The sequence below is a fragment of the Panthera leo genome, chromosome A2 (genome assembly GCF_018350215.1).
Source record: "Panthera leo isolate Ple1 chromosome A2, P.leo_Ple1_pat1.1, whole genome shotgun sequence".
In the NCBI taxonomy this organism is placed as follows: domain Eukaryota; kingdom Metazoa; phylum Chordata; class Mammalia; order Carnivora; family Felidae; genus Panthera; species Panthera leo.
Window position 1 is genome coordinate 58,088,506 of NC_056680.1, and position 13,961 is coordinate 58,102,466.

Consider the following 13,961-nt stretch of genomic DNA (forward strand, 5'->3'; position numbering starts at 1 on the left):
GTCTTGAGTGCGTGGTAGAATTTTCCAGAGCTGACATGTGATGATGTCATTGCTCCGACAGCCAATGGAATGTGTGCTTTAATTTTCTACTTTTTTAGAGAGAGGGAGAGAGAGTACAAGTGAGACAGGGGCAGAGACAGAGAGAGAGAGAGAGAGAGAAGCAGGGCTCGTGTTTTACCCAAAGTGGGGCTTGAGCTCACCCCATGTGGAACTCGAACTGCGAGGTCACGACCTGAACCAAAGTCAGATGCTTGATGAAGGAGCCACCCAGGCACCCTGTGTGCTTTAATTTTAATTAAAATTAAATTTTGAGTAATTTTGAATATAGTAAACGTCGATAAACAAAACTCCCATCCACAAGAGCTCTTTGGGGGCCCTCACTCAGTAATCTTTCAGAGTGTTAAGGGGTCCTGGGACCCGAAAGGCACAGATGGGAAAAACCCTGGTGGTGCTGACTGACCCTGCCTCTTAGACCGTGAGAGGACAGCTCACGCGGTGGGAATCACCTTGCCTGGGGGTACCCTCAAATTTCTCGGTACATCTTGGAACTGCCACCCGCTAGGTGGCCGCTAGGGGTGGCTAAAGCTGTGTCATAGATCTGACCTCTTTGATTCCATCCTTACTCTGGGAAACTATGCATCTGAGCAGAGGACCCTTTTCCAGGCTGGGAAGGTCAGCAGACAGCAAAGGGAGGCCGGGAAGTCAGAGACCCTGGTATAAGTCAGGCTCTGCCTTTAAGGGTGACCTGCGGTGAGCCATTTTACTCTCTGGCCTCGGTTTCAGATACAGAGAAAAGGTACAAAGATAGTACAAAGAACTCTTATTCCCTGGACAATCGGAGAGCAACGGCCAGCATGCCACCCACCCCCTAGAAGACTTTTTTTTTTTTTTTTTTTTTTTTTTTGCATATTTCCCTCAAATAGACCATGCTCTTGCTCGACAACAGCACAGCCACCCAAATCGGGAAAGCCACCCTGATGGGACACCCCTTTCTGAGCCACAGACCCTGTTCACATTTTGCCAATTGTCCCAATAATGTCCTTTAGGGCCAAAGGACCCAGGTCAGGACCACACATTTGAGACCCTGAGTTTTCCTGTCTCTTGAGTCTCCTTTAATCTGGAACATTCCTCAGTCTTTCATTGACTTTCATGACTTGGATCCCTTTGAACAGGATTCTATTTTATAGAGTGAGTAACTGTTTCCTGATGATCGGATCCAGCCGATGTGTTTCCATATCACAGAAGTGATGCTGCGTTCCCCTCACGGGCACCTGCCACGGGGCTCCTGATAGCACCTTGTCTCTTGGCATTAACTCTCATCCCTTGAATACGAGGGCATCAGCCGGACTTCTTCACTGCACTTACTCCTCCCTCCTTTGTAAGTAACGCGCCTCTGCGGGGAGGTACTTTGAGCCTACAAAGACACCCTTTCTCCCTACCTTTTCTCTCTACCTTTTCCCTGCTAGGTTTACCAGCTTTCGATTCTTGCCAGGAACGGTGGTGCCCACGCTGGTTGCCAGATGGCGACTTTCCTTCCAATTGTGTCGTTCGATCCTTCCACGTTCACAGGTTGGCATCTGCGGTGAAGAAAGGCAGCTTTTCTCTCTGTTCATTCATGCGTCATTTATATTTGTTTCCTGTGTTTTTATTTATGACTCAGAGGAAGACAGGGAGCCTGTTGAGAGTGAAAGGGGGTACAATTAACAACAATGCAAGGATGATACGTATAGACCTGGACTGTTCCCCCCAGACGGGTAGGTGTGCTCACCTGTGACACCCTCCTTCCCGGACTTCAGGTGGCTTCCTGCTGAGGACGGTGCTCCAAAGGGGAGCCCTGACCACCCGGTTGTGGAGGCCGGGGCTTGGAGGTCCTCCTGACGCCTCCCTCCCCCTCACCCCGAACATCCGTGACCAAGTCCTGCGCATTTTACTTTCAAAGTACAGCCTCTCTCTACCTGTCCCCCTTTCCTGCACCAGCCTGGTCCATGCCACCCCTCACCTCTAGAGCAACGCTCTCATTTCCAGCCTGCCCCTCCTACCTTCCCTTTGCAGACTGGGGCCAGGGACGTGGACGCAGCTCTGTCTGTGGCTCCTTGTGCCCTCCCACGGCTTCCCTGGCACGGCTCCCAAAGACCTCAGCAAGGCCCCCAGAGGCTCCACCCCCTCCCCCTTCCCCGCCCCGCAACACCCCCTCCCCCCCACTCTGGGCCCCTCTAATTTAGCTTTCCAACACTAACCTGCAAGCCGTCGAGGGTAGTGGATTTTTGTACACGTAAATTTTTATAGTTGCAAAATCGCTTTCTTGCAACCGTTCGATTAAATTCATTTGGAATTATATTGGGACGTTATTTTGGCGACCTGCCAGCTCGAATTCAGTCTCTGGGACTTGGCTCTGTAGGCTTCCCACCTGCCACCAGAGGGCGCTCCGTAGCGTCCTGGCTGCGCCTCGCCGCTTGGCCGCCACCTGTCCCCGGCTGTTTCTCACCCACGAAAGAGCCGGTCAATGAAACGAATTCTTGTTTAGGCACCGTATATAGCCATCGCGAGGACGAAACGTGATATAGCGGTGTGAACACAGTCATGTGGGTAGAAGCCAACTCAAGATCATTTACATATTGGAAAATGTTTTCTTTGGAAATTCAGTGCACATCCAATATTGGCTTCTTCCTTAAAGCCTTCACACTCTGCTCCTCTTATTGGGCTTTATGATATAAAGAAAGTGCCATCCGTTTTCCGCCACACCTCATGGAGGCTGCCCGCCCCCCCTCCCCGTTGCTTCTTGTCTAGGTGAGCCTTGGTGGGAAAGGTGGCATGCCCAGGCCTGGGGCACCAGCTATCAGCGTCTTGGCACATGCAGTCACCCTGTGCTTGGCATGCCCCTGTCTCCCTCTGTGGTTCATTCCCAGCTATCCTCCAGCCTCTGCTCAAACACCAGCTTTCCTTGACCCACCAAGGAAGATGGGCATTCCGTGCTACCTATGCTCAGGTGTTTGCTGAACACACCCGTGGATTGCTCCTGCTATGCACCAGGCACGGCTTCAAGGTACTCTATGTCCAGTGCTCCATTTAATCCTCCCCCCGGATGAACAGGGCAGGCACTGTAGCTATCCCCATTTTACAGGTGATAAAACTGAGGCTCAGGGAGGTTTAGTGACCTGGCCACACTCATCCTGCTGGTCAGTGGTGGAGCGGAGATTCAGACCCAGGCAGCCTGACTCCAGGCCCGTGTCCTTGGCCATTGTATTATGATGTCTGTCCTTCACGCGCCACTCTTTGTAACGCTGCATTTATTTGCGGTATTGTTTGGTGATTGTGATGTCCGTTGGGGCATCCAGCACAGGCCTGGTCCTTGGTAGGTGGTCAGGATATATTGGTTGAAGGAATGAATGAATGAAAACAATTTTTTTTCCTTTTGCTGATCGAAATATCCACCTTACCCTAAGCTCCTCCTTTACGGAACAAGGGGAGATGAGGCTGGGGGAAGTCAGGAGCCCTAGACCAGATCCAGAGCCCAGGGCACTGATAGATGATGGAGACTCAGAGGGCAGAGATGGATCACTCTGGGCCAATTTTGCCACAAGGAGCGAGGGAAGGCTTCCCCAAGGAAGGGACATTGAGATGGGTTTTGCAGGATGAGTAGGAGTTTGCTGAGGACAGCCATCCAGCCTGATAAGATCTGGGGTTGGAAGCATCATCTGTGGTGAAGGTCATTCTCAGTTTCAAGCCTCTGCCCTTCACTCAGGTTGGGGGGTGGGGGCAATGAAAGAAGACAGGGACAGCAGGGCAGATGTTTACAGATGTCTGTGCACCAGTGAAACTTTCAAATGTTTTCCAGTCACTCCTTCTACCAAATCATTTAGTGCTTTTCAAAAAAAAAGGTCAAGCCTTGTTCCCTTTGACTCCCTTTACTTGAAACAGCTGCTTTTGGTCCCCAGCTCTTCTCTTCCTCTGTGGCTGGAAGCCTTTTGGATTTCTGGGGTTCTCCTTTGAGACTGCAGCTATCCTGGGGGTGAGCCAACTGATGAGAGTGGTTGGCACTGACCCCTTCATTGTTAGCTGCCAGGTGAGCAGACGCGGGCAGGGGTGAAGGAGCAGGGCTGGGCCCAGGGTGGAGCTGGCAGAGCCGGGCAGGGTGGGGCAGGAGAGCTGGCTCCGACCTCCGGATGCAGAGGTGGCCTGTGGCCCAGGCTGGCCAGCGAGAGCACCACGGTCCCTTAGGACCCAGTGACAGTTCCGGTGGACATGTGATCTTAGCTGGTCCCTCAGAGGAAATCCCAAGCCATTGCTTGGAACTACATGGAAAAGAGAAGGAGCTGGGGTCATAAGCGAGAAGCTGGAAGCCTGGAGCTGGTTGCACACTGTCTCTGCCTGCACGCATGAGGGCTGACACGAGAGTGCAGGCGGCACACAGCAAACCAGGATCCAGAGACAGATGTTGAGTCTGAATGGACTTCTTTCAACACCTGCTCCCACCTGTACCGGGGGTCCCGGACTTCTGATGATTCAGACTTCTTCCCCGTAGCGTAAAGCCAGTCTGGGTTGGGTTTCTGACCCTGGCTACCAGGAGGATCCTGGGAAGATGAAACTGGGCTTAGCTTGGGAATGAGTGAGGTCTACAGACCCTCCAATAGCTGTGTTCAGAGGGTAAGAACCGCACAGCACCGGCATGGGAGACGCTCTGGGCTTTCCCAGCTATTAGGCAGAGGATGGTGCTATTCACCCTGAGTAGTCCCAGAGCCTAAGGGTGGAGAGAGAGCACATACCCCCATTTATGCAAATCGGCACAGCAGGTTTGCTTGGTTACCTGCAGGGACATACAGGCACAGACCCACAGGCACACACAGACACACACACGCACAAGCACACTTCAGATGGCTCAAAAAGGTGCAGTCCCCCCAAAAGTACACACCCTCTGAGCTAGAAATTCCATTTCTGGGAAGCTGCCCTGAGGGCAGCATAAAGGACGTGTGCCAGGACTTAGCTTCAAGGAATCTCTCTGCAGTGCAGCTTCTAATAACAAAAAGTTGGCAACAATCTGGATTCCAATAAGGGAGTGGTTAAATCCACTGTAGTAGGAGAGCACAGTGGCATGCTACTCAGCCCTCAAAACCAGAAGCAGAGCTGTTTACTTACGTGGGAAGATGAGTGTCATTGATTATTGAGTGAAAAAAAGAAAGCCAGCAGCTTGCAAAACAGTCTAAATGCCATGAATCCATTGGGGTGAAATAGAAGTCAGAATCAGCATGCACTAGAGTCTGGGTGTAATTGAGGTTGTTTCCGAGGCGGTAGGATTGGGGCACTTTTCCAGGTCCTCTAGGGTGCTGTGTGTTGGGAAATCACCCTGGATTTGGAAACGGAATATGCACTCTGTGCACATGTACCCTCCTGCGTGCAGAAATGAGGTATGTGCACACATTGAGGTAATGCTGTTGCTTATAAAGCTTGAGGTTGGAACCAACCTTGATGTCCAGCAATAGGGGATTCAGGAAAGAAATCAAGAGCGATCATTCAATGTCAAACAGATGAGGAGGCTCTAGATAAGTTCTGATTAGAAACAGTCTCCGAGATACAGCAAGTGGGGGAGAAAAGCAGATCAATGTATGCAATCATCTGTGTAAAAACAGTCTTGTGCATGTATAAACATAAAATACCTCTAGAAGGACCCTCAGGAAACACAACAGTCTGTGTGTAGGGAAGGATGGAGGCAGGGGTGGGGGGAAGGGGAGACTTTTGTTCCAAACCCACTTACACCTTGAATAAAAACACCATTTGCGTGTGTTCCCTATTGGAAAGCAGGGCTTAAACAGAAAGGGAGAGGCAGCACAGCCATGCTCAGGGAAGCACACAACAGAGAGATCCAGACAGGCTCGCAGAAGCACCTGCTTTTCTTAGCACGCAGATACTGCTCCGACCCGCGTGCGTGTCTGCACGCACGGAGGCTCAGCTTTGGTGTTCCCGTCCCTTGTCCGAGCCCTGAATGTGGCTGTGGCCTCATGCGGGGCGGGGTGGGGGGCGGGGCGGTGCAGGGGCAGTGGGATGGCCGGGATCAGTGGCAGTTCAGTTCTCTGCCTCTTTAATTCCCTCTGGCTAAAATGCCAATTTTCTGCTAGGCTGGTCTGACTGCTGCAGAATCGCTTCTGTTAACAAACTGCACCGAAGAGCAGAGCAATTAGGCAATTAAACTGTTTTAAATTGAATTTAGAGCCCTGATATTTCTCTGGGAGGGTGGCCTCTTGGCCTCACCTCCGCCCTGTGCAGTGGATGAGAGAGCAGAGGGGCCAAAGGGCAGAGACCGATGACGGTGCCTGGGTGGGGGCAGCTCAGGGAGGACTCCAGCGGTGGACACTTAGACCCACGGCTCTGTGGGCACACAGCCCCTCCTGGCTCGTCCCTGCAATCTAGGGAAGGCTCGCATTCACTCACCCATTCATGTAGGGAACACCTACTATAGGACAGGCGCTGTTCTAGGCGCTGGGATCCAGCCAGCGGTGACTACACAAGGCCCTGGTCCGCTGGAGCCCATGTTCTATCACTAACAAAGTGACAAATAAGTAAGATGGTTCCAACGGGAAGTGGGGACACGGGAAAGAGAACGGATGGGAGCTATGTTAGCTAGAGCATTCGGTGAAGGCCTGTGCAAGGAGGTCACGTTCCTGCTAAGAAACCGAGGATGAGAAGACGCACACATAATAAAAGCCTTCCAGATAAAGCCAACAGTAAGTGCAAGGGCCCTGAGTTATGCCCAGTCGTGGCTAATTCGGGCAAGACCAAAGGTTACTATGGCCAAAGCACGGAATGAAGAGGAGTCTGGAGGCGAGAGGGGTCAGGAGCCCGGGGCTCCCTGTGTGTGGGCCCTGGTCCTCGATCATGTAGAAGGGGGCACATTTGCATGTTGCTTCAGAGATGGAAAGGGACTTGCCTGAACCGCCCGACAAGGGATACTTCAGGAGCCAGGGCTGCTCAGCCTGAAGAACAGCCCCAGGGGTCCTCATCTTCGTGTGCCCATGTGGCTTTCCTTGGCAGAGGGAGCAAATGGCTCGGAGGGCAGAGCCAGGGGCAGGGAGGCACTCCTGCTGAGTGAGGAGGCGTTTTTCCTGAACCACCCGGCCACGGAATGCCCTGCCTGCATGGTGGTGAGCTCCCCCGTGCTGGGAGGTATTCAAGCAAAGGCTGGGCAACAAGGCGAGACGATTTTATGAGCAGGGAGGGACCCCATCACTGTTTTCCACCTGCTGGCCTATGGTTGGTCCCAGGGACTGGATGGGCACACGCCCACCCGTGTGTGATGCAGGGCAGGACGCCCATCTCTCCTGGCCTCAGTTTCCTTGGTACTTCCTAGATGCGTTAAAGTAGCAAATGCTCGCAAACTGTCGGAACAGAACCTGGCTCGGGGCAAACACCGTGCCTGGGGAACTGTTGTATTATTTTAACGGCCCGTAGGCTCTCCTCTGCCTTCTTTTTCATCTCTTTTTCTTTTGATTTGAAAGCTTCAAAACATGTATATGGTAAAAGAAAAAATAATTAATTAATTTAAAAAATCCAACCACCCCAAAGGATCAACAATGGAAAGTGACTCTCCCTCTAACCCCTGGCCCCGTGCTCCTCCCCCAGGCCACCTTCGCCAGCATTTTTTTTTTTTATGGGGGTGGGGGAGGGGGTTGCCCTTCCAGAAACACTCACACATAAGGAAATATGTGTTTTCCCACACAAACTGTAGCCATCTATATATACTCTTCTGGCTTCTTTCCCTCACTCCTCATCAAAGCCATAGATGTTGATTTAAGCATCTTGAATTTCTGAAGAGAAAATATATTCTTACAGGGTTTAAAAACTTCAGTGATCTGTGCTGAGAACGTACTCTCTCCTCCCTGCCCCTGACCGCTCATTCCCCACAGGTAAGCACTTGAACTGGTTTCTTAGGGACCCTTTCAGTATTGTTTTTTTTTTTTGTTCCTCACACAAATACAAACACATACAAATAGGCTCTTATTCCCATATCCTGTTCCTACGCAAGAGCCTTACTCTAAATACACGGTTCTGCACTTTGCGTTTTCACCCCTCAGTGTCCACCAGCATGCAGATATTTTCCGTATCCACCTTGGAGCCTCTTTCCTGCCCTTAACAGCTGTGTGATACTCCACCCCGCACTCAGAGCAGAGTTTATGTAACTGGATCCTGGGTGGGGTGTTTCCAAACACACGGGCAGTGGCTCACTGGAATAACTTTGAAACATAGTCTTCCATGGTAGCAGGGGGTTGCTGGGTCAGAAGGTAACCGTGGTGGATCAATACAGACAGCTTCTCCTGTACAGGGCGCCCCCTTTGCACTCCTGCCAGCCACACGGAGAGGACCTGTTTCCCTTGGCATCACCAACAGAGTGTCAACGGAAGTGCCGTTCTGATAAGGGAGAAATATTTCCACGTCTCATATGTGTGAAGTTGGGCATTAAGTAATATAGTTTGGGGGCCTTTTGAGTTTTCTTTAAAAACATTTTTTTTTAAACATTGATTCATTTTTGAGAGACAGAGAGAGACGGAGTGGGGGAGGGGCAGAGAAAGAGGGAGACACAATCTGAAATGGGCTCCAGGCTCTGAGCTGTCAGCACAGAACCGGATGCAGGGCTCGAACTCACGGACTGAGAGATCATGACCTGAGCTGAAGTTGGCAGCTTTTTACTGCCTGAGTCATCCAGGTGTCCCTTGAGTTTTCTTGAAACTATCTGTTCATGATCTTTGCCCATTTTTCATTGGGTTGTCTTTTCTTGATTTCTAGGAGCTTTTTATATATTGGTTAAATTAGACCACACTATGGCCCGTAAGCTAAATCAGGCCTACTGACCTATATTTTGTAAACACAATTCTATTGGAGCACAGGCATGCTCATTGTCTGTGGTAACAAGCATGCGACAATGGCAAAGCTGAGTAGTTTTGACAGGGACCTTATGGCCCGGAAGTTGAAAATATTTACCATGTGGCCCTTTACACAAAAGGTCTGCTGACTTCTGTATTAGACTTTTATGCTGGGAGGTGCAAAGCTTTTCCCCCTGTGTGTCATTTATCTTTTGACTTCTAAGGTGGGTCTGCACATCTTCTTTTCCTTTTTAAGTTTATTTATTTATTTTGAGAGAAGACAGGGCAAGCATGAATAGGGGAGGGGCAGAGAGAGAGGGAGAGAGAATCCCAGGCAGGCTTTGTGCTGTCAAGCACAGAGCCCAACACGGGGCTCGAACCCACAAACCAGGACATCATGACTTGAACCCAAATCCAGAGTCAGACGCCCAACCGGCTGAGCCACCCAGGCGCCCCCTTGCACGTCTTTAATTGGGCTACAAAGTTGACTGTTGGAGGGTCTTGTTTCTGGAAAGCCGTCATCTTTACTTTGGAGACCCTACAGTTCAGTGGGACTTCTTCATTCCAGAGCTGAAAGGAAATGCACGAAAAAGGCACATTTAAACTAAATCTATCTAGAAACTGTTGGAGAATTTAGCACTTGGATTCTAACTGCTGAGATTTAATGGCTTGGCAGGTGAAGCTTTTAAGCCAGGTGGGGGAATGATGATCGCTGCTTTACAGATGAGGAAACCGAAGCTCAGAAAGTCGTGCAGCCTGCAGGCCTGGGTGGACAGTCGTGCCGGACAGCCCTGGTGACCTTGGCCATGCCCCTCTGGGAAGCGAGATCCAGGGTTGGGAGGTACCAAGGTCACAGGAGGGCAGCCAGGCTGGGGCTGAGCGTGAGCCTCCTGCCCGCGCTCGGCTGCTCGCAGTGCCGGGCATCACCAGGGATCTGCGCCCCCAAGTCGGCCACCTGGCTGCAGGGACTCCCGCTTGGTCCCCACGAAGTCCGGGCGCGGCGCAGCCTGGGCGCGATGCTCGGCGCGGGCAGCAGGGGGCGGTGCCGCACCGGGCAAGGCGCGCTAGGCCGGCGCGGGGGTGGGTGGGAGAGGGGCGCTGGGGCTGCGACAGGCCCCTCTCGGTGGCGAGCCCCGTGGATGGGGCTGCGTGCGCCCTGCTGCCTAGTTCGGGGCAGTGGGGGCGCGGTTAGCGTGTAATCCCCACCCCTCCTCTGGACCCCAAGCTCTGTGCCTTCGGGCACACCCAGCTGGGCCCCACCGCAGGCCCCGGCCCGTGTCCCTCCCCCAGCCGATGCCCCCTCGGCCCCGGGGATCCTCCCCCCAGGCTTCATTTTCTTGCCCGGCGCCGTGGGCTTGGAGCCAGACTCTAAAGGGCGGCAGTTGGGCCCCGCCACTGGCCTCGCAGCAAAATGAAAAGCCCACCACGGAGCTCGCCTTCAACCCTCCAGGGGCCCCTGTCACCTTAAAATAGAATTCCGGCGCTTTGCTTTACTGCTGCTTAAAGGGCTGCGCGAACGCCCTGCTGCCTGGCTGACATCATCTCCCACCACCGTCCTCTTCTGACAGTGCGCGCTACCGTCTACCGGCCGTCCCAGCGACACCTCGGTGCTGTGACTGCTTCCAGGCCTGTGTGCTTCCTGCACCCTCCGCCTGGAGGGCCTGTCCTGCTGCCCCGCTCCCGCGTCCCTCATACGCCGTCCTCAGAAAGCTCTCCCCTGACCGCTGCATCTGCAGAAGCCCTAGTTCCTACCTGGACGCTTCTGTTCCACTCCTGTTTTATTCCCCTCCCCCATCGCCCTTAGAATGCCAGGGGCAGCCCCCTCAGCCGACCCAGAGCATCTTGGTCTCCACTGGCCCCCTTTCCAATGTTGACAAGGGTGCCTGGCACACGGGAGGGACTCAGTAACATAGGAGTGAAGGGCGACCTCCATCTGGGACTCTACTGCTCAGACATTTGGACACCGGCTGAGGTGCCCTGGAACCTGGCCTTGGGACCCCCGGCCATGTTGGCCATGACCTTGGCCTAAGCCCTTGGTGGCGGGGGAACAGAGGTGCTCACATGTACTGAGCACTTACTACGGGTTAAGTGCGTTTCTTGAATCATCTGATGGGATCCCACATTAACCCCAGAAATTACATTTCCATTTTATGGATGAAAACACTGAGCCTCAGAGAAGTTAAGCCCAGCCCAAGGTCACACAGACAGAAGTAGAAGGGGCTGAGTTTGATTCCAGAGAGACAAACTGCTCCTGTCCTCAGCTAATGGGTGCATGAGATGGGAGAGGCCTCAGAGAGCATCACCATGTATCCCTTAGTGAACAGAGGGGGAAAACTGAGGCCTGTCGCCTAAGTCTCACAGTTGAGCAGAGCAGGGCTGGGCCTCTGAGCCAGGGAATCTAGGAAGAATGCACTTCTTTGCAGTGTATCTGCAGAGGGACTCCTGGGGATGATTGGGGGGACAAAGACAAATGTGATACAATTGGGGAAGGAGGTCTGTGCCAAATCAGGTGTCTCCCCTCCCGCTGTCCGAAGGGGCCGCTGAGGTCGATTCTATCTAAGGCGAGGGGTCAGGGCTGCCACAGACCGGTTATTCAAGAGACACGAAAGCCGGGAAATATTTTAGGTGAGGTTTTCTCATTTTTCAATGTTCGCAACTGACCCTCATGTTAAAAACTGTGGGGAAAACAAAAATACCTCTCTGGGCTGTATTCAGCTGGATGGCCGGACCCTGAGTCTCTGCTAACATCAAGTTCAGATCCCTATCACTTCGGTTCTGTAACTTGAACTTCCCGAGCCTCAGTTTCCTGATCTGTTAAATGGGCACGACCATGCCTCCTTGTGGGGGCCAGTGGACATGGGAGGGCTCAGAGGCAAGGGCTGTGGATGGGTGAGAGGCACCACAGCAGGGGGAGTGGCTCACAGCAAGTTGGGACTGTTTCTGCCCTCACCTACCCGCCAGGGCCTGCCAGTGCATTCTGCATAAAGTCCAAATTCTTCCTGCCCGCGGACATCTCCGACTTCCTCTCTCCCGCTCCCACTTGGTTCAGCCACACAGCCTCCTCGCTGGTCCTTGAACAGCTAGCCCCTCACTCGGAGCTGGGCCTTTGGCTTTTACACCCGGTGTTCCTTTCGCCTAGAGCCCCACCTCCTGACCCTGTGGCTCCATCTGGCCATTCAGGTCTCAGCTGAGATGTCACCTCCTCGGAGAGGCACCCCTCCCCCAGTCCAACACTAGTGCTGCACCTGCTTAACTCTCTTCCTGCCCCATATTGCGTTGGACCTCTTCCTAGGCACTCTTGTGGGCTCCCCCCATGGCGTGCGATCGCCATATGTGCAGCGCTTTATCTCATTCACCCCCGAGTCCCCAGAGCCGAGCTCAGTGCCCTCATCCACATTGTAGGTTCTGAATGAATGAATGAATGAATGGATGGATGGATGGGCTGGCTGGGAATGGTGGCTCTTCTTCCCCAGGGATCCAATTAGCGGAAAGTCCCTGAGTGCCAGTGTAGCAGCCGGCCGGGTTAGCGCAGCAGCCCGTCCAGCCCTCCCCAGCAACCGAGGTCCATCTGGAGGCTTTGTTTAAAGATGCAGAAATCGGCCACTCAGCTGTACCACTGTCGCAGACAAGGCTCTCCTGAGGGCTGCAGGCCCGCCCTGGCCCAGTGTTGCCAGGCTCCACAAGGAAAAGTGTGGGTATAGGAGTGGGTGGCCCCAGATTGAGAGTCCTTGGGCTGACAGACCCTGCGCTCCAGCCCTTTCCTGGAGGCTCAGAGAAGGCAGGGGAATTGCTCACAGTCACACAGGGAGGCTGGGACCAGGGCTGAGTAAAGAGAGGGGCAGGGACAGGTTCAGCAGGTAAGGGTAGGAGAGGGGTCTGGCGGGGGTCTAAGTGGTAGGGTACAGGGAACTCTGTCCACTTGGGGGAGTTTGTGGCAGAGGGAGCCCTCCTCCTGTCCTAGCTCAGGCCAGCCCCCACCCCCACCCCACCCCCCACCCCCCCCCCCCCCCCCGCTTCCCCACCACCGCCCAGTCTCTCCAGTCTCCTTGCACACAGCCGCCAGGGGACGATGTCTCGGGCCTTCAGTGATTGCCCGAGGCCTCAGGACCAAGCCCCCCATTCCCAGCCACGGCCTGGCTGCACCTCCCAGAAGTTCCCCCTCTCCTCCCCATCCTTGCTGCCGTCTCCCCTTGGTCCCCCTCGTCCTCCAGTACTGGGCTGTCTGTCACTGCCTCAGCAGGCACCCCCCAGTCTGGTCAAGACCCGTTCCAGCTCGGCCTCTGTCACTCTGGGCTGGGCTGGGTCTGTTTTGTCTCAGGGCCCGCAGGGTTCTGCACACAGCTAGGCAGGGGTTCTGGCTGGAGAAAGAGGGATGGTTGGATGGGACGCTCTCCGAAGACCTGAACTTCAGAGCTGTTAACTCCTTCATTGTGTGGCTGAGACAGTTTATTTCTTACCCCACTGTTAAGGCCAGTATCTTACATCCAGTAATTAATGCTGCAGTGAACATCTTTGTTTCTCCCTTGCTCCCTCCCTGCTGAAAATAAAAAATAAATGTATGAATGGGTGAATGAGTGAGGATGCTTAGCACTGTTGGGGAAACCCGTGACCCAGTGGGGTACCCTCATCCCCACATCCGGTCTCTAAAGAAATCCTGCTCCCGCTACCTCCCAAATACACAGAATTCCCTCTTTCCCCACTCCCACCGTTACTACCCTGGTCTGAACTACCCTACCCGCTCCGTCCTGGATTGTCAAAGCAGCCTCTCTGCTTCTGCTCTGGCTCCCTGCAGCACCCAGAGAGATGGTGTTAAGACTGAGCTCAGATCCACACCTTCCATGCCCCGACTTCCTCGGAGGAAAAGCCCATACAATCTGCCCCAGGACCTCTCAAGCCTCAGGGCTCACCTCTGTACTTAGCCGTCACTCTGCTTCAGTCACACTCATCTCTTACAGGTCAGTCCCAGAACATGCCAACCCCAGCCTTGCCCCAGGACCTTTGCACAAGCTGTTCCTGATGCTTGGATGCCCTTCCCTGGTATCCCCAGGATGCATCACTTCCTTTGAGTCTCTATCCCAAAGTCTTACAGATGTCTTTCCTGACCACACTCTA